Raw genomic sequence first — 24,045 nt, 5'->3', positions numbered from 1 at the left:
CGTATTTAACTAAGTATTGGTCACAGCATCGAATATTGCCCACAGTTTAATGTCCATAGTAACCTGTTAATTTGCAGCCTCTTTGGCAGAGTTTGTGGATCTGACAGTCTATAATATCTAATATTCTTGTGCTGAGTGTGACATCTTGAATCTACTTTGAGTCTGGTTAAAGCAGTGCATTGTAGCTGGGTGGGGTAGGATAGCACTGTTGCTTCACAGTTTCAGGGTCCCAGATCCGATGCCCAGCTTGGGTCACTGACTGTGTGGAGTCTGCACTTTCTCCCCGTGGGTTTCCTCCGGGTGCTCTGGGTTGCTCCCACAAGTCCCGAAAGACGTGCTGTGAATTGAACATTCTGAATGCTCCCTCTGTGACCCAACCATGCGCCGGAGTGTGGTGACGAGGGGCTTTTCACAGTAACTTCATTGCATTGTTAATGTAAGCCTACTTGTGACAATAAAGATTATCATTATTATGGAGGGGGTGGGCGGTTACTTTGGCTGCCGACTTCTGTTCTGTGGTCTTGTCTATTCCCAGTGGTCTTGCAGAGGGAGCATGTGGCATCCACCGGAATGCGTGACACCTTCCACAACCAGTGGATACCTCAGCGGACAGAGTGTTTCAGAGACACTGGGGACAATATTCTGGTTCAAAACTTCTTTTTCAGGCATTAGAACGGGAGGTTTGGCAGCTGGGCAACTCAAACCAAATATAACATCAAGATCTGACTCAATTCATTAGGACCTACATATCACAAACTGTCAATGTGTTTGTCTGTTCTGACTGTGGGAAGAGATTTCAAACATCAGTGTGACTGGAAAAGCCCCGAGACACACACACACCTAAGGGAGAGAGTTCCAGTGAACTGACTGTGGAAAGAGCTTTAACCAGTTACACAGCCTGAAAAATCATCTTGTTTCCTCTTGTGGGAGAATCTGGGACCAGAGGGCATAACTTTGAGGAACGGGTCTCAAATTTATGACAGAGGTGAGGAGACATTTCTTCCATCAGAGGGTAGTGAATCTGTGGAATTCTTCAGTTGTGCAATCATTCGGTCTCTGGAGTTTACCATAAAAAGGCAAAGGTGAAGATGACTTAACCCGGATGGGCCGCTTGGTGGCGCAGCGGCTCTTTAACTGAGGGGCCTTGAGTTCAGACACATCCCAGACAGGACTGGTGAGAAATATCTGTCTGGGAAAGGGGAGAAAACTGTATAATCGGGGAAAAGGATCAGTGCCGATGGACCTTAGAGAAAGGAGTTCAGATTAGACTTGTTTTCTCCTTTTTTCATTCAATATTTATTAAAATTTCAGAGACAATATTACACAAAAGCTTATTTTGATGTTTACAAAAGGGAACATAGCGATTGAGGGTGACACTGATAACAGAACACATGCTCCCTGAGCTGCCAAATGTATGTACAACTGTAACAGACACAAGAGAGAACAGGAGCTCAACATAAAGGGAAGGCAACTGTTGTAAATAAGGCACGAGATAAGTTACTTATTTAGACATGACATTGAGAGAAATTACTAGCTACAATTACATTACAGCCAAAATTATCTCGTACATTTTAAACTGAAAAGCAGAAATACTGTCCATGATTGTCTCAGTTACCGATGCAGAATAATAAACTGAGATAATTTTACTGTGAGAGTCACCAAGAGGAGATATTGTATTTGTGTCACACATAGATCATAATAAACAGCTGAGGAAAATCTACAGCGTCCGAACGTCAACCCATCACTTGATCTGTAAAAGAGAGAGAAAATGATGAAGCAGATGTTTATGATCTGGGACATTGATGTTAGAGTTTTTAATCAATCAAACATTTAGAGATGTTTTAAACAGCCTCTGTCATTTTAAGTGTGAGTGGATTGAATCTTCTCACCTTCACCAGAGTGACTGCAGCGCTGTAGGAAATGCTCAGGAAGAACAGGGTGATGAATGTGGAAGCGGTTGTCCAGATGTTCCCGTTATCATCCTCATTTTCTTCAGTCCAGGTGTGGTCTGTGGTATCTACGAGGATCGAGCCAAATATAATTAGTTTGTTTATTAATCCAGGATATGTTTTTTAATATTCTCGTTTCATTTTCTCCCGCTGCTAATTCATTCTTTAACATATTTGTCATTGCATATCTACTATTGAGTTCATGACACTCAGAAATCGATCTCTGTAACTTTTTTCTTCCAATTAAGGGGCAAGTTATCATGGCCAATCCACCTAGCCTACGCATCATTGGGTTATCGGGGTGAGACCCACGGGTCACTGGGAAAGTCCACTGGGACAGAGACCCAGGAGCGGGATCAACCCCAGGTCCATGGTAGCGTGAGGCAGCAGTGCTAACCACTATGCCACCGTGCCGCCCTTGCCTGACGTCTGTGTTTGTTCTTTAGCTTTTGTGTCTGTGTGGATGCGAAATTCGTATTTCTTTACTCTTCTTTTGTGTGTCCCGATGTCTTTATAAGTGTCATTGTGTGTGTTCATGTGTCAATGAGTATTGATCTGTGTATTTGTGTGTCAGCGCCTGTGTGAACTTTGTTTATCTTCTGTTAATGTGTATATCTGAGTGTTTTATTGTGTGTGTTTGTGTGTTGAAGTTTATGTTTATATATTAATGCCTGTTCAATATAAGTTCATACTTCCCTGTCCAGTAATGAAAGTGTTAATGTGTCTTTATACGTTCAATATGCATGTCAGTGTCTTAATGTTTGTGTCTGGATAAGTGCGTTTGTGTGTGTCTGTGTTTGTTGATGCCTGTATTTCATCATAGATTCATCATTAAATATAATCCCTACTGTGCCGAACGAGGCCATTCGGCCCATTGTGTCTGCACCGACCCTCCGAAAGAGCACCCTACCTGGACGCATGCACCTGCCCTGTCCCCAGAACCTCGTAACCCCACCTAACGTTGTGGGCATTAAGCGGTAATATAGCCTGGCCAATCCACCGAACCTGCACATCTTTGGACTGTGGGAGGAAACTAGAGCACGCGGAGGAAACAGGAACAGACCCGGCAGAACGTGGGAACTCCACACAGACAATCACCCAAGGCTGGAATTGAACCCGGGATTATGGCGCTGTGAGGCAGAGGTGCTATTTATGCGCTGATGTTTGATTATAACTATCTATTGATGTGTATTGATGATTCTATGTATATTCATATGTGTTCGTATTAGCGTGTGTATGAGTCAGCTAATATGTATCTACGTGTGTCCGTTAGTGTGGATTATTGTCTCTGTTTGAATGGAAATATTTCTGTCATCGTGAAATTCTGCTGATTTACATGTTATTGGTTACATTTCTGTTTCATATTCTTCTGTCAGCCTGCTTGTCTGGCTGTATATGTCTGTGTATCTGTGTCGACATGTGGTTGTATATGTCTGTGTACATGCGTGTACCCACTTATGCGTATGGAATTGTGTTTGTATGTGTGGATGCGCACGTGAGTCTGTGTGTTTCTAAACATGTGCTTTTTGTGTTTACGTGCTTGCTTGTGAATTTTTGTGCACATTTGCATGTGCTTTTGTGTCAAAATATGTGTGGTCCGTTGTGCCTGGGTGTATGTTTGTGCATGTGTTTCTATGTGTGTGTTTGTGTCTACTTGTGAGCGTGTATGTGTTTCTGGGTCTGTGTGCATGTGTGTGTAGTGTCTGTGTCTGTTTATCTGTCTGTGTATTTGTATCAGCTGCCTGTAGCTTTGCCAGTTGTGGGTATTATTGATACCGATGTAGAATATGTTGAACTTTCTGCATATAAATGTGTTTTCCGTGAGTTGCACGCTGATATCAGGTGACCTAATGCAAAAATACAAGGAGGCTCCTTGGGAGAGAACAGTGAAAACCCAGAGAGAATTCAATCACCAGTCTGGATTTGGATTATGGGGAATCGGTCTCAGCATACGGATAAGAGGGACAAGGGTGCTAAAAAAATTATGTTGCATAAATAGATATTTTAAGAACATCTTTATAATGTAAACTACATGGCGTCTTGTAATGTCAGTAACTGAGTTCTTAGTCCAGACAACCGTTTACTTCCAAACTCCCTGCTTGGGGACTGGGAAGATATTGAGTTAATAATCTCCCTCTCTCTGGTCAGCTCAGCAAATTGCCTTTGGGTTCTCCCTGCTGGAGGTGGAGATACAGAGAGTTCAATAGTCACCTTCCTCCTCTTGTGGTTGGGAAAGTGGAGGAAAGGGGCTGGTTTAGCTCACAAGGCTAAATCGCTGGCTTTTAAAGCAGACCAAGCAGGCCAGCAGCACGGTTCGATTCCCGTACCAGCCTCCCCGGACAGGCGCCGGAATGTGGCGACTAGGGGCTTTTCACAGTAACTTCATTGAAGCCTACTCGTGACAATAAGCCATTTTCATTTCATTTCATTTCATTTCATTTCATTTCAAATGTGTTAGTATTGCCCCTTTGCTCTCTTTGTTGGGGAAGTGGGGAGGCAGTGCATTAAATAATGTCCTTCCACTCATTGTTGGAAGCGGGTGTCCAGTGGATTAACTAATCTACAGCCCCCCCCCCCCTCATTGTTGGGAGCGGATGTACAGTGGATTAACTAATGTACACCCCCCCCCTCATTGTTGGAAGCGGATGTACAGTGGATTAACTAATGTACACCCCCCCCCCCTCATTGTTGGAAGCGGATGTACAGTGGATTAACTCAGCCCACCACCGTCTCTTTGTTGGGGAAGTGGGGGCAAAATGTGTTAACTAATGCTCCTCCCCTCGCTTTGCTGGGGAAGTGGGGGCACAGTGTGTTAACTAATGCTCCTCCCCTCGCTTTGCTGGGGAAGTGGGGGTACAGTGTGTTAAGTAATGCCCCAACCCCTCTCTTTGTTGGGGACGTGGGGAGACAATGGATTAACTAATGCCCCTCTCTTTGTTGGTGAATTGGGGGTACAGTGTATCAACTAAAGCCCCTCCCACTCTCTCTGTTGGTGAGGTGGGGTACAGTGGATTAACTAATGCCCCCCTCTCCTCTCTTTGTTGGCGAATTGGGGGTACAGTGAATTAACTAAAGACCCTCTCTCTATTGGGGAAGTGGGGGTACAGTGGATTAACTAATACCCCTCCCCCTCCCTCTATTGGGGAAGTGGGGGTACAGTGGATTAACTAATGCCCTTCCCCCTCTCGCTGTGTGGGAGGTGGGTGGGTGGGTGGGTGGGGAGACAGTGGAATAACTAATACCCCTCCCGCTCTCTCTGTTGGGGAGGTGGGGGTACAGTGGATTAACAATTTCACTTTCCCCTCTTTGACTGGAGATTGTTGGTCCATGTTTCTGTGTGACCCTCAAATCAGTTCCCAGTGGGTCTCATGCAGCAACTTAAAGCTGACATTAATTTTAAAGGGATGGACAATGAGAGAAGCAGGAACACCGAGATCTAAATGTGATGGGTTTGTTTGTCTGAAATGGGAAATTGTCCGATTTCTCCTCATCTGGAGGAAAGTCAATGAAGATATTTTGCTGAATCCTGGAATGAATGAGTTTTACTCTGTCTCTAGCCCAGGGTGTTTCTGAGCTGAGAGCTCTGGTTGTATCAGACTTGGGGCTGAGACCTGCAGAAATCCGGGTCTCATTGACCAGAGACTGGTTTAAAATCGCTGGATTTTAAAGCAGACCAAGACAGGCCAGCAGCACGGTTCAATTCCCGTACCAGCCTCCCCGAACAGGTGCCGGAATGTGGCGCTGAGGGGCTTTTCACAATAACTTGACTGAAGCCTACTTGTGACAATAAGTGATTTTCATTTCATTTTCAGATCTAACATCAGTAAAGTGGAAACACCATTAATCAAGCGGCTGTATGTTTAAATCACAATTGGAGGAAACGTTTTTATTATTTTTATTTTAGTTCGAAATATAACCAATAGATTCTCATTGACATGAATTAACGGTGTCCATCAGAGCGAGGGAAATGTTGACAAAACTGGGTTTACCGCTGGATTTATCAACCGTTCTGTTGATGATCTTCAAGGGGATGGCTTCATGTCCCACCACACAGGAGTAAGAAGCGCCGCTGGCCCACTCCTCCGCTGCAATGGATAACAGGCTGTACATGAAGAAGGAGCTATTGCCGTTCTCCGCCATCACCTCGGTGTTCTTGTAGTTCCCGGGATTCACCGGCTTGTCATTGACGGTCCACTTGACGAAGATCTCTCGGGGGGAGAAACCTCTCACTAAGCAGCTGAGGGAGACGAATCTCTGAGCGGAGACGTCTTCAGCCGAGGGCAGGAGGACAGAGACGGACGGTTCCCGCGGATTGGGATCTGCAGAAAATGTACAATAAATGTCAATAAAATGGGGAATTCCGGAGACAATGGAACCGCGGGTTAGATGTGAGAGAAATGTGTTTTGTGTTGGATTTTAAAGGTTTCCATTTTCCACTTTGGGATCTGTCCGGTTTCCCAGCTCGGAGCAGAGGTGGGCACAATCCTTTTCCCTGAGGATTTACGGATTATGGATTCGAAAGTTTCAGAAAATGTACAGCAGGGAAACAGGCCATTCGGCCCAACTGTTCTGTGCTGGTGTCTAAACTCCACGTCAGGCTCCTCCCACCTTACCCCAAGAGGATTGGAAAACTGCCCATGTAACACCCTTATTCAAAAGGGAGGTTGTCAAAAACAGGTAACTATAGGCCAGGGACCTTAACATCTGTCAGTGGGAAACGGTTTGAGTCCATTATAACGGATCCAATAGCTGAGCATTTAGAAATACACAATATAATCAGCAGAGTCAGCACGGCTTCGTGAAGGGGAAATCATGCCTGACAAATTTATTGCCCTTATTTGAGGTGATAAGGAGAAAGCTAGAGAAGGGGGGGGGCAGTAGATGTAATATACATAAATTTCAAAACTGTGTTTAATAAATGAATGTACTATTCCCACGGCTGCAGATGACAAAAATATAAAGGCAAGTGGTGAGGTTACAGAAAATCTAGAGAGTGACAGAGACAGCTTAAGTTACTGAGTAAAAACTTGGCAGATGGAACCTAATGTAGGAAAATGTGAGGTTAGCCACTTTGGGAGGAGGAAGAACATAACGGAATATTATTTAGATGGAGAAAGACTGCAGGAAGCTGAAGTAACGGGTGAATTGGGGGTCCTCGTGCTGAAACCACACAAATCAAGTTCTGCAGGTAATATGGAGACAAATTGAATGTTGACATTTATTTAAAAGGGAATAGAATATAAACATGGGGAAGTCTGGCTAAAACTATACAAGGCATTAGTTAGTCTACACCTGATACAGTTTGAATAGTTTTGGTGCCCTTACCTAAGGAAGACAGATTGGTTTTGAAGGCAGTCCAGAGAAGGATCACGAGGCTGATCCCGAGTATGGAGGGATTTTCTTATGGGGAGAGGTTAAGTCGGCTGGGCTGTACTTATTGGAGTTTAGAAGAATGAATGCGACCTAAGTGAGACATGAAAGGTTCTCAGGGAGCTTCTTATGATAGACGCTGAGAGGTTGTTTTCCCCTGTGGGAGCATCTCGGAGCAGCGTGCAGGATCACAAAATAAGGGTTTGCCCATTTAAGACAGAAATGTGAAGGAATTTCCTCTCTCAGATGGTAGCGAAGCTGTGGAATTATTTAACGCAGGGGCCTGTAGAGTCTGGGTTGTTCAGTATGTTCAAGGTTGAGAGAGACATATTTTAAATCAGTAAAGGCCTCAAGAGATATGAGGATAAGGCGGGAAAGAGGAGTTGAAGATTATCACATCAGATCAGGCTTGACCTCACTGAAGGCTGGACCGGTGTTGATGGGCCCAATGGCCTACATCTGATCCTATGTCTTGTGGTCTATGGTCTCGCTCCATCTAAACCCAATATCACTGCTTTTAATTCATTGTTCATTCATCTACATATCATTTGCCCCCTGAAACCCTAAATGCCGAGAGTATTTAGTTAGTGGAATTACCAATCAGAACGGACCATAAATACACTGAATGCTAAATACTGACCAGGGCTCTGACACTGGAAATCGACACAATGGCTCAATTATTGCTTCAGTCTCACCGCTCACCTATTTTTTTGTGGATTGAAATTCTTAAAGGAGTTGGCAGGTCCTGATGGCTCGCCACACAGTCAAACACAGCCCCACTCAGCCAGGCTTGTGTCGAGATGTTTAATTTGCTGAGCACGCTCTCAGTATCTGCCCCAGGCTCGTCGGCAATCTCTGATTTCAGCGGCTTCTTCGCTTCACTCCAGGACACGTTGACTCCATAAGGAGCATTCGAAATGACGCAGGTTAAGGTTACAGTCGCCTCCAGTAAGACCTGTTCTATTGGTGGTGGCAGTAGTGTTACTGAGGCATCAGTGCAAACGGAAGAATCTGTGATTGAAAACATGAAAATTAACCCAAGTTTCAGCTTCATAATCAGGACAGCAGGATTCAGCCTTCACTCTCTAAATGGGAATAAAGCAACTTCGAAATATCAACCTCTGAAGACCGCCTTTAATCTTCGATATACAATAGAAAACCAGCGTGTTCTGCCAATGCTATTATAGAATCATAGATCACTACAGTGCAGAAGAGGACCATTCGGCCCATGGAGTCTGCACCGAGCGCGAAAGAGCACTCTACCTTGGGCAATCCCCCCAACCCTATCCCTGTAGCCTCACAACCCCACCTAATCTTTGGACATTCAGCGACAATTCAGCATGACCAATTCACCTATCCTGCACGTATTTGCCTGTGGGAGGAAATCAAAGCACCTGGAGGAAACCCGTGCAGAGACGGGGAGAAGGTGTAAACTCCACACAGTCACCCGCCGTCAGTATTGAACCGGGTCCCAGGCACTGTGAGGCCTCAGTGCTAACCACTATTGTGAAAGTCGTTTAGCCCCGGTATCATTTTAATGAATCAGTATTGCAGCATTCCCAATGCGATACATAATTCCCGATCTCTGGAACACAGTCTTGAACGCTAATTTATGAATAGGTTGGATGAACGTTTCAACACTTTCCCCCGGAGCTGTTACAATAAAGGATTCAAGACACCCACTGCATCTGAAATATAATCAGCTGTTTCGGAATAAAACTGATATCAAATCCACCTCACTCATTAAATGATTTAAAAGTAGAGGGAAACATTCTTTGCTGTTCTGATAACATCCTGAATGGTGAGCAACCCTAATGCAGCTCTTACATCAGAATGAAACACAAACTACATGGCAGTAAATTAGAAGTTGTTCTGTGCTTTGTACTAACTTCAGTAAATTCCTGATTTGGATTAACAGCAGAATGCAGGATGATTTATTGTTTCCTCTGTTTGTGTCTCTTACCAGACGCGGTGACGTTGTGACTTTGGGTGACCCCTTGATGAGTGACCTGGCAGGTATAGACCGCTTTGCTGAACCATTCCCCAGCGGAGACTGTCAGCCGACTGCTCGCCGAGAAGTTCCCGTTCACTTCACAGGCGGGAGAGGTGACAATTCCTGAACCCATGGCTTGTCCATTCTTCAGCCACTTCACGTTAATTGAGTTTGGACGGAAATCGTTGATTGAACAGACGATGGTAGCAAATTTCTGTCTTGAGATTTCTTCATTGGAACTCACGGTGAGGAGAACATTTGGATGGATGTCATTTCCACCACCTTCAAAAACACAAGTTAACATTTCTTGCAGAAGATCTTGTAACAAATAAAACGATTTATTATGTTTTAACTGTTTATCTGCAGTCAATATTTTTCGCCAAGAATCAGAACTATGCAGAGTACCATAAATGTATCATAAGTAACCAAAGTTGTAAATAAAATAATCAAAGCAGTTCTGTTTGTCACAGGTTCCACAATACTTACATGGTATTTCAATACTCTTGTCTGAGCCGCTGTGTCGAACCTCACAGCTGATTTTGCTGCATCCCCCCTCTGACTCGGTGATGGTTAACTGGCTGCTCAGGGTGTAGGTTCCCTTCTTGTTTCTCACTGACGGGTATTTCTTAACTCCAGTGGTGATCAGCTGCCCATCTTTCCTCCAGGTAAGGCTGGTGATTTCTGGGGAGTAGTCCATCGCCAAACAGCCAACGGTTACGGAGCCGTCGGTGTTGTGTTGCTGGCAAGAGGAGACCAGGCTGTAGAGAGTGGGCGGAGACGGTGTCGCTGGGAGAGAATGGCCGATCCAACATGTTAGACTCTGGTATTCGTGATTTATAAGTAACCAAGCATTTCATAATTTGACTAGTACTATCCTAACATTTACCGATTTCATCATACATCCACATTGAATCTTCAATCAGTTCTATCGTTGGGATTCATCTACTTTTTGCCCCCTCTTTAGAAACCCACATTTCTTTCTCCGTCTCTATCGAAAGAAACACATTTTGATGTAATCTGAATGGTGTAACGTTCACTGGATTGAGAGGAGCAGAGCGTTTTCCCCATTATTTCAGCCACCATGTAATATAAAATGTGAATAAGGCCATAGCCCCGGAGACTGCTCTCTCCTTCTGAGAGCCGACTGTTGGTGATTTAACGTGAGGGTCACCACACCTCAGGCCAGGGGCAAGGTTGAGAATGGGGGTCTTTATGAATAACCTCAGCCGGTGCAGCAATTGAATCCGCGCTGCTGGGATTGATCTTCATCACGAACCAGCCGTCCGCTAACTGAGCTGTGTACGTCACAATCCAGCTAACTGAGCTGTGTACGTCACAATCCACCTAACTGGGCTGTGTACGTCACAATCCAGCTAACTGAGCTGTGTACGTCACAATCCAGCTAACTGGGCTGTGTACGTCACAATCCAGCTAACTGAGCTGTGTACGTCACAATCCAGCTAACTGGGCTGTGTACGTCACAATCCAGCTAACTGAGCTGTGTACGTCACAATCCACCTAACTGAGCTGTGTACGTCACAATCAACAGCACTTTGTGATAAAGAAGTTGTCTCTTCATTTGTATCTTTGCAGTTTTGGGAAATTCCCTTTGTTCAAACTGACTGATGCCCCCTCCTCTCTCCACCTCAATACCCCCACTCCTCAAATCAGAGAATAGTGACTTTGCTTGAAAAATACCATCGGAACGCACATTAATATAATTACAACAAAACTCTAAATTTGAGTAAGCGCAACATTCTCTAATTTTAGGATCATGAACATGAACAGCGGGAGTCGGCCATTCTGCCCGTCGAGCCGACTACCCCATTCAATAAGATCCTGGCTGTGCTGATTGTGCTGCTAACTCCACACTCCGCCTGTCACTGAGACCGGGCTGTGTGCAATCCCCCCCCCCCCCCCCCCCCGCCGCGCCCCGTGCTCTCTGAGCGTTCCCCCATTTCTCTGCAGTTCCCGCTGGATCTCTGCACCATTTGCCCGCTCCCTTCACTTTTTAGCAGTTCTCGGCTCTTTTCCACGGCTCTCAGCACTTTCCCTCGACTTTGCATTTTTTTCCGACTCATTGTGTTTTTCCCATGTGCGCTGCACTTTTCCCAGTTCTTTGGGCTTTTCCCGGTTCCTGATACATTCCGGGGGCCCTTTGAGCCCTTCGCTAGTATTGTGCGCTTTACCCCGATTCCTATCGCTTATCGCCCACTCCATGGACTTTCTACCGGTTCTCTGCGCCTTCCCCCGGTTCTCTACACTTCTCCCGGCTCTGCACCGTTCCCGTCTCCCTGCACTTATCCCGGCTCCCTGCTCATTCCCCAGGCTCTCTGCACTTCCTCCGGCTCTCTGCCCCTTCCCCCGGCTCTCTGCGCCTTCCCCGGGCTCTCTGCGCCTTCCCCCGGCTCTCTGCACCATCCCCGGGCTCTCTGCACATTCCTCCGGCTCTGTGTCCCTTACCCCGGCTCTCTACACTTCTCCCGGCTCTGCACCGTTCCCGGCTTCCTGCACTTCCCCCGGTTCCCTGCTCATTCCCCACGCTCTCTGCACTTCCCCTGGCTCTCTGTCCCTTGCCCCGGCTCTCTGCACTTCCCCTGGCTCTCTGCTCCTTCCCCCGGCTCCCTGCTCTTTCCCCCGGCTCTCTGCCCCTTCCCCCGGCTCTCTGCCCCTTCCCCTGGCTCTCTGCCCCTTCCCACGGCTCTCTGCGCCTTCCCCCGGCTCTCTGCACCATCCCCCGGCTCTCAGCACTTTCCTCCAGCTCTCTGCCCCTTCCCCGGGATCTCTACACTTTCCCCGGCTCTCTGTGCCTTCTCCTGGCTCTCTGCCCCTTCCCCCGGCTCTCTGCGTCTTCCCCCGGCTCTCTGCACCATCCCCCGGCTCTCTACACTTTCCTCCCCCTGTCTACACTATCCTCCGGCTCTCTGCGCTTTCCCCCGGCTCTCTACACTTTCCTCCGGCTCTCAGCACTTCCCCCCGACTCTCTGCCCCTTCACCCGGCTCTCTGCCCCTTCCCCCGGCTCTCTGTCCCTCCCCCCGGCTCTCTACTCCTCCCCCCGGCTCTCTGCCCCTTCCCCCGGCTCTCTGCCCCTTCCCCCGGCTCTCTGCCCCTTCCCCCGGCTCTCTGCACTTTCCTCCGGCTCTCTGCATTTCCCTCCGGCTCCCGGCAATCCCGTGTCAGGCAGCCATATTTCGAGCGCCACTTGTCTTCAGTTCTCGCTCCTGAGCATGCGTGAGAAAGGATGAGTGAGTAACCGAGTGAGGGTAGGGGAATGAGTGTGGGTGAGTGAGTTGGGTGATTGAGGATGTATGAATGTTGATAAGTGAGAGATCAGGGGTGAGTGACTGAGTGAGGGTAAATGGGTGAGGCTGTGGCACCGAGGCCGAATGAGTCAGGGTGGGTGAGGGAGAGTGAGTGAGACGCAGAGAATGAATGACGCTGGGTGAGTGAGGTTGTGTAGTGAGAGTCAGTGACGGTCAGTGAGGATGGGCGGGTGAGTCAGGGTGTGTGAGTGGCGGAGAATGAGTGTGGGTGGGTGAGCGAGGGTATATGTATGATGGTGGTTGAGTGAGTGAGGGCGAGTGAGGAGATGGATGTGGGTGGATGAGGGTGTGTGAGTGAATGAGTTTGGGTGTGTGAGTGAGGGTGAATTAGCGTGCGTGAATGAGTGAATGTGGGTGAGTAAGAGTGAGTGAGGGTGAGGGAGTAAATGAGAGTGAGTGGTAGTGGGTGACAGAGGGTAGGTGCGTCTGGTGAGGGTGGCTGAATAAGGGTGTATGAGGGAATGTGGATGAGTGAGGGTGTGTGAGTGAGGATCTGTGAGTGAAGGCGTGTGAAAGAGGATGGGTGCCAGTCTTTGTAAGTGAGGATGAATAGGTGAGGCTGGGTGAGTGAGGGAGGATTAGAGTGCGATGGTGGGTGGGAGGGTGAGGGAGTGAGTGTGGCCGAATTAGGGTGGGTGATGGTATTTGAGTGAAGGGGAGCGAGAATGTGTAAGTGAGGGTGGGTTACTGAATGAGGGTATGTGGGAATGCGTGAGGGTGGGTGAGTGAATAGGGGTAGGTGAGCGAGTGGGAGTGGGTGAGGGTGTGTGATTGAGGGTTACGAGTTAGGTTGGGCATGTAAGAACGAGTCAAGGAGGGTGAGTGAGTGATATTGAATGCGGATGGGTGAGTGTGTGTGTGTGAGGGCGTGTGAGTGAGAGTGTGTCAGGATGGGTGCGTTAGTGTGTGTCAAGGAGGGTGGGTGAGTGAGAGTGTGTCAGGGCGGATGGGTCAGTGAGAGTGTGTCAGGGAGGGTGGGTGAGTGAGTGTCTGTCAGGGAGGGTGGGTGGGTGAAAGTGTGTCAGGGAGGGTGTGTGAGTGAGGGCGGGTGAATGAGGGTGGGTGAGTGACAGTGTGTCAGGGTGGGTGTGTGAGTGAGGGTGTGTGAGTGAGGGTGGGTGAGTGAGGGCGGGTGAATGAGTGTGGGTGAGTGACAGTGTGTCAGGGTGGGTGTGTGAGTGAGGGTGTGTGAGTGAGGGTGGGTGAGTGAGGGCGGGTGAATGAGGGTGGGTGAGTGACAGTGTGTCAGGGTGGGTGTGTGAGTGAGGGTGTGTGAGTGAGGGTGGGTGAGTGAGGGCGGGTGAATGAGTGTGGGTGAGTGACAGTGTGTCAGGGTGGGTGTGTGACTGAGGGTGGGTGAGTGAGGGTAGGTGAGTGACAGTGTGTCAGGGAGGGTGTGTGAGTGAGAGTGTGTGAGTGAGGGTGGGTGAGTGAGGGGGGGGGGTGAGTGACAGTGTGTCAGGGAGGGTGCGTGAGTGAGAGTGTGTCAGGTTGGATGGGTCAGTGAGGGTGGGTGAGTGAGGGTGGGTGAGTGAGTGAGTGTCAGGGAGGATGGGTGAGTGAGAGTCTGTCAGGGAGGGTGGGTCAGTGAGTGTGTGTCAGTGAGGGTGGGTGACTGAGATTGTGTCGGGGGGTGGGTGAGTGAGAGTGTGTCAGGGAGGGTGGATGAATGAGAGAGTGGCAGGGAGGGTGTGTGAGGGTGTGTGAGTGAGTGTGTCAGGGTGGGTGGGTCAGTGAGGGTGGATGAGTGAGGGTGGGTGAGTGAGAGCGTGTCAGGGAGGATGGGTCAGTGAGTGTGTGTCAGTGAGGGTGGATGAATGAGAGTGTGTCAGGGTGGGTGGGTGAGTGAGAGTGTGTCAGGGAGGGTGGGTGAGTGAGAGTGTGTCAGGGTGGGTGTGTGAGGGTGTGTGAGTGAGAGTGTGTCAGGGTGGGTGTGTCAGTGAGGGTGGGTGAGTGAGATGGTGTCTGGGAGGGTGGGTGAGTGTGTGTCAGGGAGGGTGGGTGAGTGTGAGTATGTCAAGTAGGATGGGTGAGTGAGAGTGTATCAGGGAGGGTGAGTGAGAGCGTGTCAGGGAGGGTGAGTGAGAGCGTGTCAGGGAGGGTGGGTGAGTGAGAGTGTGTCAGGGAGGGTGGGTAAGTGAGAGTGTGTCAGGGAGGGTGGGTGAATGTGTGTGTGTCAGAGAGGGTTGGTGAGTGAGAGTGGGTGAGTGAGAGTGTGTCAGGGAGGGTGGGTGGGTGAGAGTGTGTCAGGGAGGTTGGGTGAGTGTGTGTGTGTCAGGGTGTGTGTGTGAGTGATGGTGTGTCAAGGAGGGTGCGTGAGTGAGCGTGGGTGATTGAGAATGTGTCAGAGAGGGTGGGTGAGTGAGGATGAGTGAGTGACCGTGGGTGAGAGGGTGGGTGTGAGGGTGGTTAAGGAAAGGTTTATCATTGAGGATGGGTGCGTGAGGTCAATGAGTGATGGCGAGTGAGTGTAAGTGAATGAGTGAAGACAGGTGAGGGTAAGTGAATGAGTGAAGATAGGTGAGTGAGGGCGAATGAGTGAGTGAGTGAGTTAGTGACCGTGGCTGAGTGATGATTCCCAGGTGCTCCCAGCCCATTAGGACGATGTTTCTCTGGATGAGTTTCTGCTCAGGCTCAGCTTCCCGTTGCCTGGTGTCCACAGCCGAGCTGGGGGCTCCTCCATTCGGCTCCACCACCCCCACCTCCTCCTCTTCCTCTCCATCGATCCTGTTCTGATTCTTCACATTGATCAGCTTTCAGTAACACGGGCTGTGTACAGTCAGACAGCAGTGTAGATCACTGGGCAGCTGCTTTAATACTGTCAGTAACACCGGCTGTGTACAGTCAGACAGCAGTGTAGATCACTGGACAGCTGCTTTAATACTTTCAGTAACCCCGGCTGTGTAAAGTCAGACAGCAGTGTAGATCACTGGGCAGCTGCTTTAATACTTTCAGTAACACCGGCTGTGTACAGTCAGACAGCAGTGTAGATCACTGGGCAGCTGCTTTAATACTTTCAGTAACACCGGCTGTGTACAGTCAGACAGCAGTGTAGATCACTGGGCAGCTGCTTTAATGCCGATGTAATTTCGTTTTCCACAAATAATTTAGAACTGGGACAATGAACATTCCTGCAACTTAATGGATTTTCATTTTGCAAATGGGATTTTTCTGCCTGTAAAATTCTTGCCATATTGTATCACGGAGAGTGTGTTCTGTTTATTCATTCTTGTGATGCAGACGTCTCTGGTTGGGCCAGCATTTATTTTCCACCCCTCACTGCCTTTGAGAAGATGGTGAGCTTAATTCTTTAACCAGTGCAGTCCATGTGTGGTTTCCCCGAGTCAGTTCCATGGTTTTGAACCAGCGGCAGTGAAGGAACGGGGATATATTTTATAGTCATGATGCTGAGTGACTTGGAGTTGAGCTTCCAGTTGGTGATGTTCCGATGTGTCTGCTGTCCTTGTCCAGATGGCCGCTGCCATGGGTTTGGAAGGTGCTGCAGAAGGAGACACGATGAGTTTCTGCAGCGGATCTTTAGATGGTGGACAGGCTTTGGGGAGTCAGGAGATGAGTTTTTCACCGCAGGACTCCTCACCGTTGATCTGTTCTTCTGGCCTCAAAATTTATATGATTCGTCCAGATCACTTTCTGGTCCATGTGAACCCCCTGGAGGTTCCGAGTGGGGATTCAATGATGGTAATGGCAGTGAATGTCAAGGGGCGGTGGTTAGATCCGTTCTTACTGGAGGTGGGCATTGCCTTCGATTGGGTGACTTGACTGTTACTTACCACTTGTCAGCCAGAACCTGATGTCGTCTCCGTGTTGCTTTATTTACACATAGATTTATTCAGTGACTGCACAGCTGCAAATTGTGCTGAGCTTGGTGCAATCATCTGAGAACAGTCCCAGTTCAGACATTATGATGAAAAGGTCATTGATGAATAAGCATTGATGGTTTGTCCGAGGACACTGCCCTGAAGAAGTCTCGCAGTGATGTCCTGGAATTGAGATGATTAACCTCCAGCAATGGAATCCATCTACCTTGGTGCTGGTTATGACTCCAACCAGCGGAGATTGTTCTCCTGATTCCCATCCATTCATTCTTTGGTTAGGCTCCTTGAGGCCACACGTTTAAATGATGCCGTGATTTGGCGGCACTGTAGCACAGTGGTTAGCACTGTCGCTTCACAGCACCAGGGATCCGGGTTCGATTCCCACTTGGGTCATTGCCTGTGTGGAGTCTACAGGTTCTCCCCGTGTCTACGTGGGTTTCCTCCGGGTGCTCCGGATTCCTCCCACAAGTCCTGAAAAACGTCCTGTAAGGTGGTTTGGATATTCTGAATTCTTCCTCGGTGTACCCGAACAGGCGCCAGAGTGTGGCGTGTAGGGGATTTTCACAGTACCTTCATTGCAGTGTTAATGTGAGCCCACTTGTGACAACAGTAAAGATTATTATGTTTATTATTGATGTTAGATTCAGTCGCTCCCATCTCTGTATCTGACAGTGTGTGCGTGGCTGAGTGTATGTGTGTGTGAGAGGGAGAGTGTGGGTATGTGTCTGAGACCGAGTGTCTGTGTCTATGTATGTGTCTGCATTCATGCGAGAGACGGATGAAGAGAGTGGGAGAGAGAGTATACGTGTGGCTGTGAGAGAGTATCTCTGTGTGTCATAGAATATCTGAGTGTGAGAGCGCCATTGTGTGTATTTGAGCGAGCGAGAGGATGTGTGTGAGGGAGCAAAATAGTGTGCACAGGAGAGAGACTATGCGCAAAACTGTGTGTGAGAGAGCATGTATGCACCAAAGCATGTGAGTGAGACAGCATATGTGTGAGAGAGCATGTGTGCCAGACATCATGTTTGTGAGAGCGTGTGGGTGAGAGAGTGTGCGTGTGAGAGAACGTGAGCACGAGACAGCATGTGTACAAGAGAACATGTGTGTGAGAGCATGTGTGCGAGAGAGCATGGGTACGAGAGAGCATGTGTGTGAGAGAGCGTGTGTGCAAGCGAGAATGAGAGAGCATGAGTGTGAGTGAGTGTGCAAGAGAGAATGAGAGAGCGTGTGTGTGAGAGAGCGTGTGTGCAAGAAGGAATGCGAGAGCGTGTGTGTGAGAGAGCGTGTGTAGGTGAGAGCATGAGTGTGAGAGAGTGAGTGTACGAGAGAGCGTGTGAATGAGAGAGCGTGTGTGTGTGAGAGAGTGAGTGTACGAGAGAGCGTGTGAATGAGAGAGCGTGTGTGTGAGAGAGTGAGTGTACGAGAGAGCGTGTGAGTGAGAGGGCATGTGTGTGAGGGAGCGTGTGTGCAAGAGAACGTGAGTACGAGTGATATGTGTGTGAGAGAGCGTGTGTGTGAGAAAGCATGTGTGGGAGAGTACATGTGTGTGAGAAAGCATGGATGCAACAGAGCATGTGTGTGAGAAAGCATGTGCGTGAGAGAGCATGTGTGTCAGTGAACATGACTGAGTGAGTAAGTGAGTGAGAGTGCGTGCGAGAGAGTGTGAGTATCAGAGCGCATGTGCATAAGAGAGTATGTATGAAAGAGAGGATATATGTGTGAGAGAGCAGGAGTACAAGAGAGCATGTGTGTGTGAGAGAGGCCGTGTGTGTGTGAGAGCGTGTGTGTGAGAGCATGTGTGCGAGAGAGCATGAGAGAACGTGCGTGCGAGAGACCATGCATGTCAGAGAGAGTGTGTGAGAGAGAGAGCGTATGCGCGAGAGTGTATGTGTGAGAGAGCGGATGTGTGAGAGAGATGTGTGTGACAGAGCATGTGTGTGAACGAGCGTTTGTGCAAGAGATAATGTGTGCAAGAGTGTATGTGTGTGAGAGTGTGTGTCTGCGAATGATTGTGTATGTGAGTGAGATTGGTAAAGCGTGCAAGAGAGAGTGTGTGTGAGAGAGTGTGAGAGGGAGATTGCCTGTGAAAGAGAGAGAGGGATAACGTGCCTGTGCATGTGAGAGAGCGAGTGACAGTCTGTTGGTGTGTGAGGGAGAGTTGGACAGATAAAAAGTTGGAGACAGAGAGTATGTAAGAGACTGAGTGTGTGAGGCAGTGCGTGTGTGTGACCGAGTGTGTGTGTGAGAGAGAGACTGTGTGTTTTTGAAGAGCTATTGTGTATGTGAGAGTGTCTGTGAGAGAGAGTGTCTGTGTGTTTGAGGAATAGTCCGGGTTTGTGGGAGAGAGGGAGTGTGTGAGGGAGAAACAGTGTGCGGATGAGTACCGAGTCTGTCAAATTTCATTCTGAAACACAGGAGAACGAATCATTCAAACTGCTCGATTCTAATTGATAAATGGTCAACCTACGACAATAACAATTCAATAACCTCTTTGAAATGAAACTGATATTAATTTCAAAGCTCCCTTCGCCTTTCAGCTATTTCTCCTGTCTGTCTGAATTGGGCACAATGTATTTTCACTGAGAATAATCACATTAAATATAACAGATTGAGGGGAGTTTAATGTCCGTGACAGAGATCCAGTGTTTGCTAAGAAATGATCAAACCAGGAAACATTCACATTGGAAACTGATTACCTGATTTGATGCAATTTTCTAATTAAACATAATCAATAAAACAATCGAGACAGGTCACCTCAAAAAACCTGAGTAAATAAATGTATTGCCTTCTAAATTATTTTCAGTACAATTAAACATTCTCCAATAGCTTTGATATGGCACGCCAGTGTACTACTCAATTGTAGGAGTTAATTTATTTTGAATTAGTTAGTACTAATGTTGCATTGCAAGTTATTGCCAATTGTCAATTAGTTGACCTGTCAGCTGATTTGTACTGTATAATATAAATAATAAAAAATGGTTCTCTGCAATTCAAAACCTGCTCCTGCCTGAAATTTGCTAAATAACTTGGATTTAATTAAATATTAAACTTCAAATTATCGGATGGAATAATTCAGACATGTGTAATATATCATCAGTTTATTAAAGCGGTACTCCCGAATTGCTAAACTGCTCTAACTCGAAACTATATCTCTAACAGTAAAGTCCTTGGTAGTTTGTGATCAATAAAAGTGTTTCCGAGATTTAATCATTCAGGCAATTCGATTAACTTTATTATTGAAAATATTGCTTAAAGAAAGGAGATCCAAAATTAATCAGTGCAAAACTTAATGAAAACAACTCAGTCAGATCCTCTACACAGCACTGAAACATAATGAGAAAATGATGGAGAAATGTTCTTGTTCAATTTATGATTTAATAAGAAATAAGCTTGAGGCTCAGATATAATCTATTCTTCTATTGTATAATTTGTTTTATTTCTATAATGCTATATTGTGTACAGCACAGCTATGCGAGATAGGACATTATTAATTTTTGCAAAGCTAATATTTTCCTTTTGTAATTAAATTAATCTCTTTGCATTTCAAGCTTTTACGGTGTCTCCAGCCCTGTGCAGTGTGAACATTCCTACAATTTAGATAAAATCATAAGAACAATTCCTGCACTGTCAGCGACTTCCACCTCTGAGAAACTCTTTATGATTAGATTAGAGACAATGAAAAATGACGGTGAAGAGATAATATTCGAGCTTCTGTACATAAATAATACAATAATCGGATACATAAATTGCCAAACTGCAATATAAAACTCCTGTTTAAGTAACTGCAAACGTAATCAGAGAAATAAAAAATAATTCAAATATATCTTGTGCAATTGAACAGTGCTGTAGAATCAGTATGTTATTATTAAAACAGTTTCATAAATAATCACAAAATATTCCCAGCCCAGAAAATTTTCCGGCCATGCTAATGGTGTGCAGAGCACAGCAGAATTGTGGAAGGCGGTTGATCATTAATGATATTAATATGAAAACATATTTGGATAATATGGTTATAACATGTCATTATAATTGTTTAAGTTATATTAATTTTACTCACTAATTTGAAAACGTTTTAAATAAATAGTTTCAGATTGCAGTGACGAATTGTGTTCTTAATGACACCATGGTTTAGTTTAATCAGTCACCATTAGGTAAAATTTAAAAATGACTCTCAAATCTTTAATTCCTTTCTTTATTTTCGAAACCTGCCGCGTTTACTCCCTACCATTGTGCTTCAAGGAGATTCAAACGCCCAAACCTTTCTACATTTAACCAGAAAACGTGTAACTGCTCAAAGTCACCGAGTTTGAACAATGCAGAAACAACGGAGAAACAGAAAACCGCTTCACAAATTGTACTTATTCAAAATCACCCAGACACACTATCTCCTCAGCAGGAAAACACCAAAACTCATCGTAAGGACTGAACCCGTTTCATTGAGAAGCAGCTCAATTCTATATTCAACAGAATCAAACGTAATATTTCAAAAACATCTGAATATCGAATCCAGCAAACCAGTTCGCCGCCTAAAGTATGAATGATCAAACTAAATAAAATACAGAACAACAGTAATAGCATTGTGAGTATGTGGGGTATGTCAAAACTATTTTTGAAACTTTACCACATTTTATTCATATTGGGCCATATTTCAAACGCATTTAAACAGTTGGAAGGAGAGATAAAAGCTGCATCCATCAATCCCACCAAGATGGAACATTGGAGAAAAAACAGACTGTGATTGCAGCAACAAATTATGTTCGGAAAGAGCATTTTAAACTGTGGCTTAATCTGCAATCATCACTTTTAAAAAAACACTCTGAAACCCTGACTGTGTTCTGCCTACAACCGTGCAGCAGTTTCAAACACATGTCTTGTATTCATTCAGTTAAAAAACATGGAACCGCTCAATATCACCGACTTCAAAGAACATAGAAACGCCAGAACCGTTTCACAAATTTTACTCATTCAAAATCACCCAGACAGAAACTCCTGAGCAGAAAAAATACCAAATCACATCACCGAGGGGCTGAAATTCGTCTCATGGAGAACCAGCTCAAACCTACAATTCAACAGAATCAAACAGCATTTCAAGAAAATCTCAATCTAGAACCCACGAAATCCGCCTTTCAGCAAGTGAATGAACAATTAAAACAAACAGAAATATGGAAGAATATCGTCAGCATTGTCACTAAGCGGGAAGTGTTCAATAAATTGACACAGGTACTTCAGCATATTTTGTTAATATTGGGCAGATTTCTAACACTTGTGGTGGTAAAACCTGCAGCCACCAGATGTCACTGAGATTAAACATTACATAAATACCAAACTGTTTAACAGGCGTTAGGTATTAAAGTACCCAGCCACACAGTATCCTCAGCAAATAAACATCAAATCATAACAACCAGGGACTGAATCCCTCAGCAGCATCTTTTATCAAGAGGCAGACTAATTCCTTTTTCAGCAGAATCACATGAAACATTACAACAAAATCTCAATACAGAATCCAGCAAACCCGCAATTCAGTGAACGAATGCATAGTTAAAATAGAAAAAATAAGTAAAACAAACACTCAAGTAAAACAGTTCATAAATAACGGAACAGTTCTTACCTGAAGTCACCGTCACCATGGTCCCTTGTCCCCAGTAGTCCAAGTGGTCACAGTGTCACATTCCCTGGACTGCTCCATTCAATAACCACATCTGCACAAAATAGATAGAAATCCACCATTATTTTAAATATTCACAAACCAGCGGCAAATTAAACTTGTAATGAATTTTCATTAAATTAGAATTGTATTTGTGGATGTCGCTATTGTTCAGAAATGACGCTAATGTTTTATATTTCAGAGTAAAAGATGAACATGTTATTGAAATCACTAACTAATGAGTGAATAATTGTCACAGATTTCCCATATTAATTATTGTCATTTTGTCAGTGCTGGAGATGAATAACGCTTCACTGTGAATAAAGTTGGATTGTAAAATCGAACACTGAGCTAGCTTCAGTTAATTAGTGCTGAGGGGCTTTTTGTATTGACAGTAACTGCTGTGCGCCAGTTATCACAGTGAGACACAGCGTGTCAAATACTGCGGCAAAATGTTAACTGTAAAACACTGAGATTTAATTTCACTGTTCACTCAAAAACTAAATTCTGTCTCTTCCAAGAACGAATGGGTGAGTTATTTCACCTTGTCCTGGTCTTTACATTTATAAATAAGATCGGAACACTTTTAAACCCTCTGTACAGATTTAGCGAGTCGGTGAACAGTGATAAAGTGGAAGATTTTTATACCTTTTTGAAAACTAATATTAGTTCCAAACTTTGTTTTATTTAAAATTAATTTACGTTGACAATCCTGTTGTGGCGCTGATCACCAATTTGAACAAACTATATCACTGAGGTTTTTGTATGAGGATGTCACTGTGCACAGCACGGTGACCCACTGCTGTAGTCACAGTGACAGACACCCGCACAGAAACTGCACTCACTCTCTGTTCAGTCCTGCCGCTCAATATTCACTTCAAATACACGTTTACTTCTGATCTAATTTACAATTTATACAGTAGTTTATCAAATCCAAAGTACATAGATTTTCCCAAGTATCAGAAATAATAAAACCAGGATTATAGCCAAGTCTCTAATTGCTGAAACTGTGAACAGTAAATATAAACAGACAAAAGCTCATCCTATTAGATCGATCGGTTTGTTCAGTTTTACTGTTTAATTTTCTCTGTGTGAGTTATGTAAGAAGCAGCGTGTGCAATGACTCTGATCACTGACATTAATATTACATTTGGATCAAGTGCTGACCTTCAGGTTAAGGTTGAAGTTACTGAATTCTCTCTCGAGCTGTTCTTGTGCGGGTCCAGTCCTGGTTCCTCTCGCTGTGGTGTCTTGCACAGTAATAGATGGCGGTGTCTTCGGTCTTCAGGCTCCTCATGGCCAAAGAGAAGATGTTGTTTGAAGTGTCTTTGGACGCAGTAAATCGATCTTTAATGGCTGGGGCGTAGTTGTTACTAGATGAATCGTAGTAGCTAACGAGCCACTCCAGCCCCTGTCCGGGAACCTGGCGGATCCAGGCCATGTAGTAGCTGCCAAGATCGAAGCCGCTGGTTTTACAGGTCAGTGTCAGGGAGCCTCCGGGACGCCCGGTCTCTGCCTCTGGCTGAGTCAACACAACATCCGACTGCACACCTGTAAAAATATATCAAAAAGCCCGAGGATTAATGCTGGTGAAATGATTGGTGACTCTGGAACATTCCAGAGAGAGACTAACACTGAGACAGTAACAGTGAGAGACTTGGACAATAAAAACTACTCACGGGATAAGAAAGTCAGCAACAAACTGAGAGAAATGGCCCACCTCATCCTTCTGGTCATTTGGGGGAAATGGTTGTGTCAGGAACTCAGTGAACAAACCAGCTCCCGGACTGTTGGATTCGGGTCCCAGTGAGCGGCATTTAAATACCCGGCAGAAGGGGGCGGCTTTCCAGGCGCCGCCTGTTGATTCCCTGGTGGAGGCGGCGCCTGGATCCACGTCCCACCTTCCACACCCCCAACAGAATGGACTCA

At 46.0% G+C, this 24,045-nt stretch overlaps 1 pseudogene; it reads right to left on the bottom strand.

The window, feature by feature from the left end:
• Positions 1 to 1,272: 1,272 nt before the first annotated feature.
• LOC119959564 lies at positions 1,273 to 23,841 on the bottom strand (annotated as a pseudogene).
• Positions 23,842 to 24,045: the final 204 nt, after the last annotated feature.

Source organism: Scyliorhinus canicula, unplaced genomic scaffold, assembly GCF_902713615.1.
Source record: "Scyliorhinus canicula unplaced genomic scaffold, sScyCan1.1, whole genome shotgun sequence".
NCBI lineage: Eukaryota > Metazoa > Chordata > Chondrichthyes > Carcharhiniformes > Scyliorhinidae > Scyliorhinus > Scyliorhinus canicula.
Note: the sequence above shows the minus strand (reverse complement) of the source record. Positions and strands in the feature narration are given on the sequence as shown.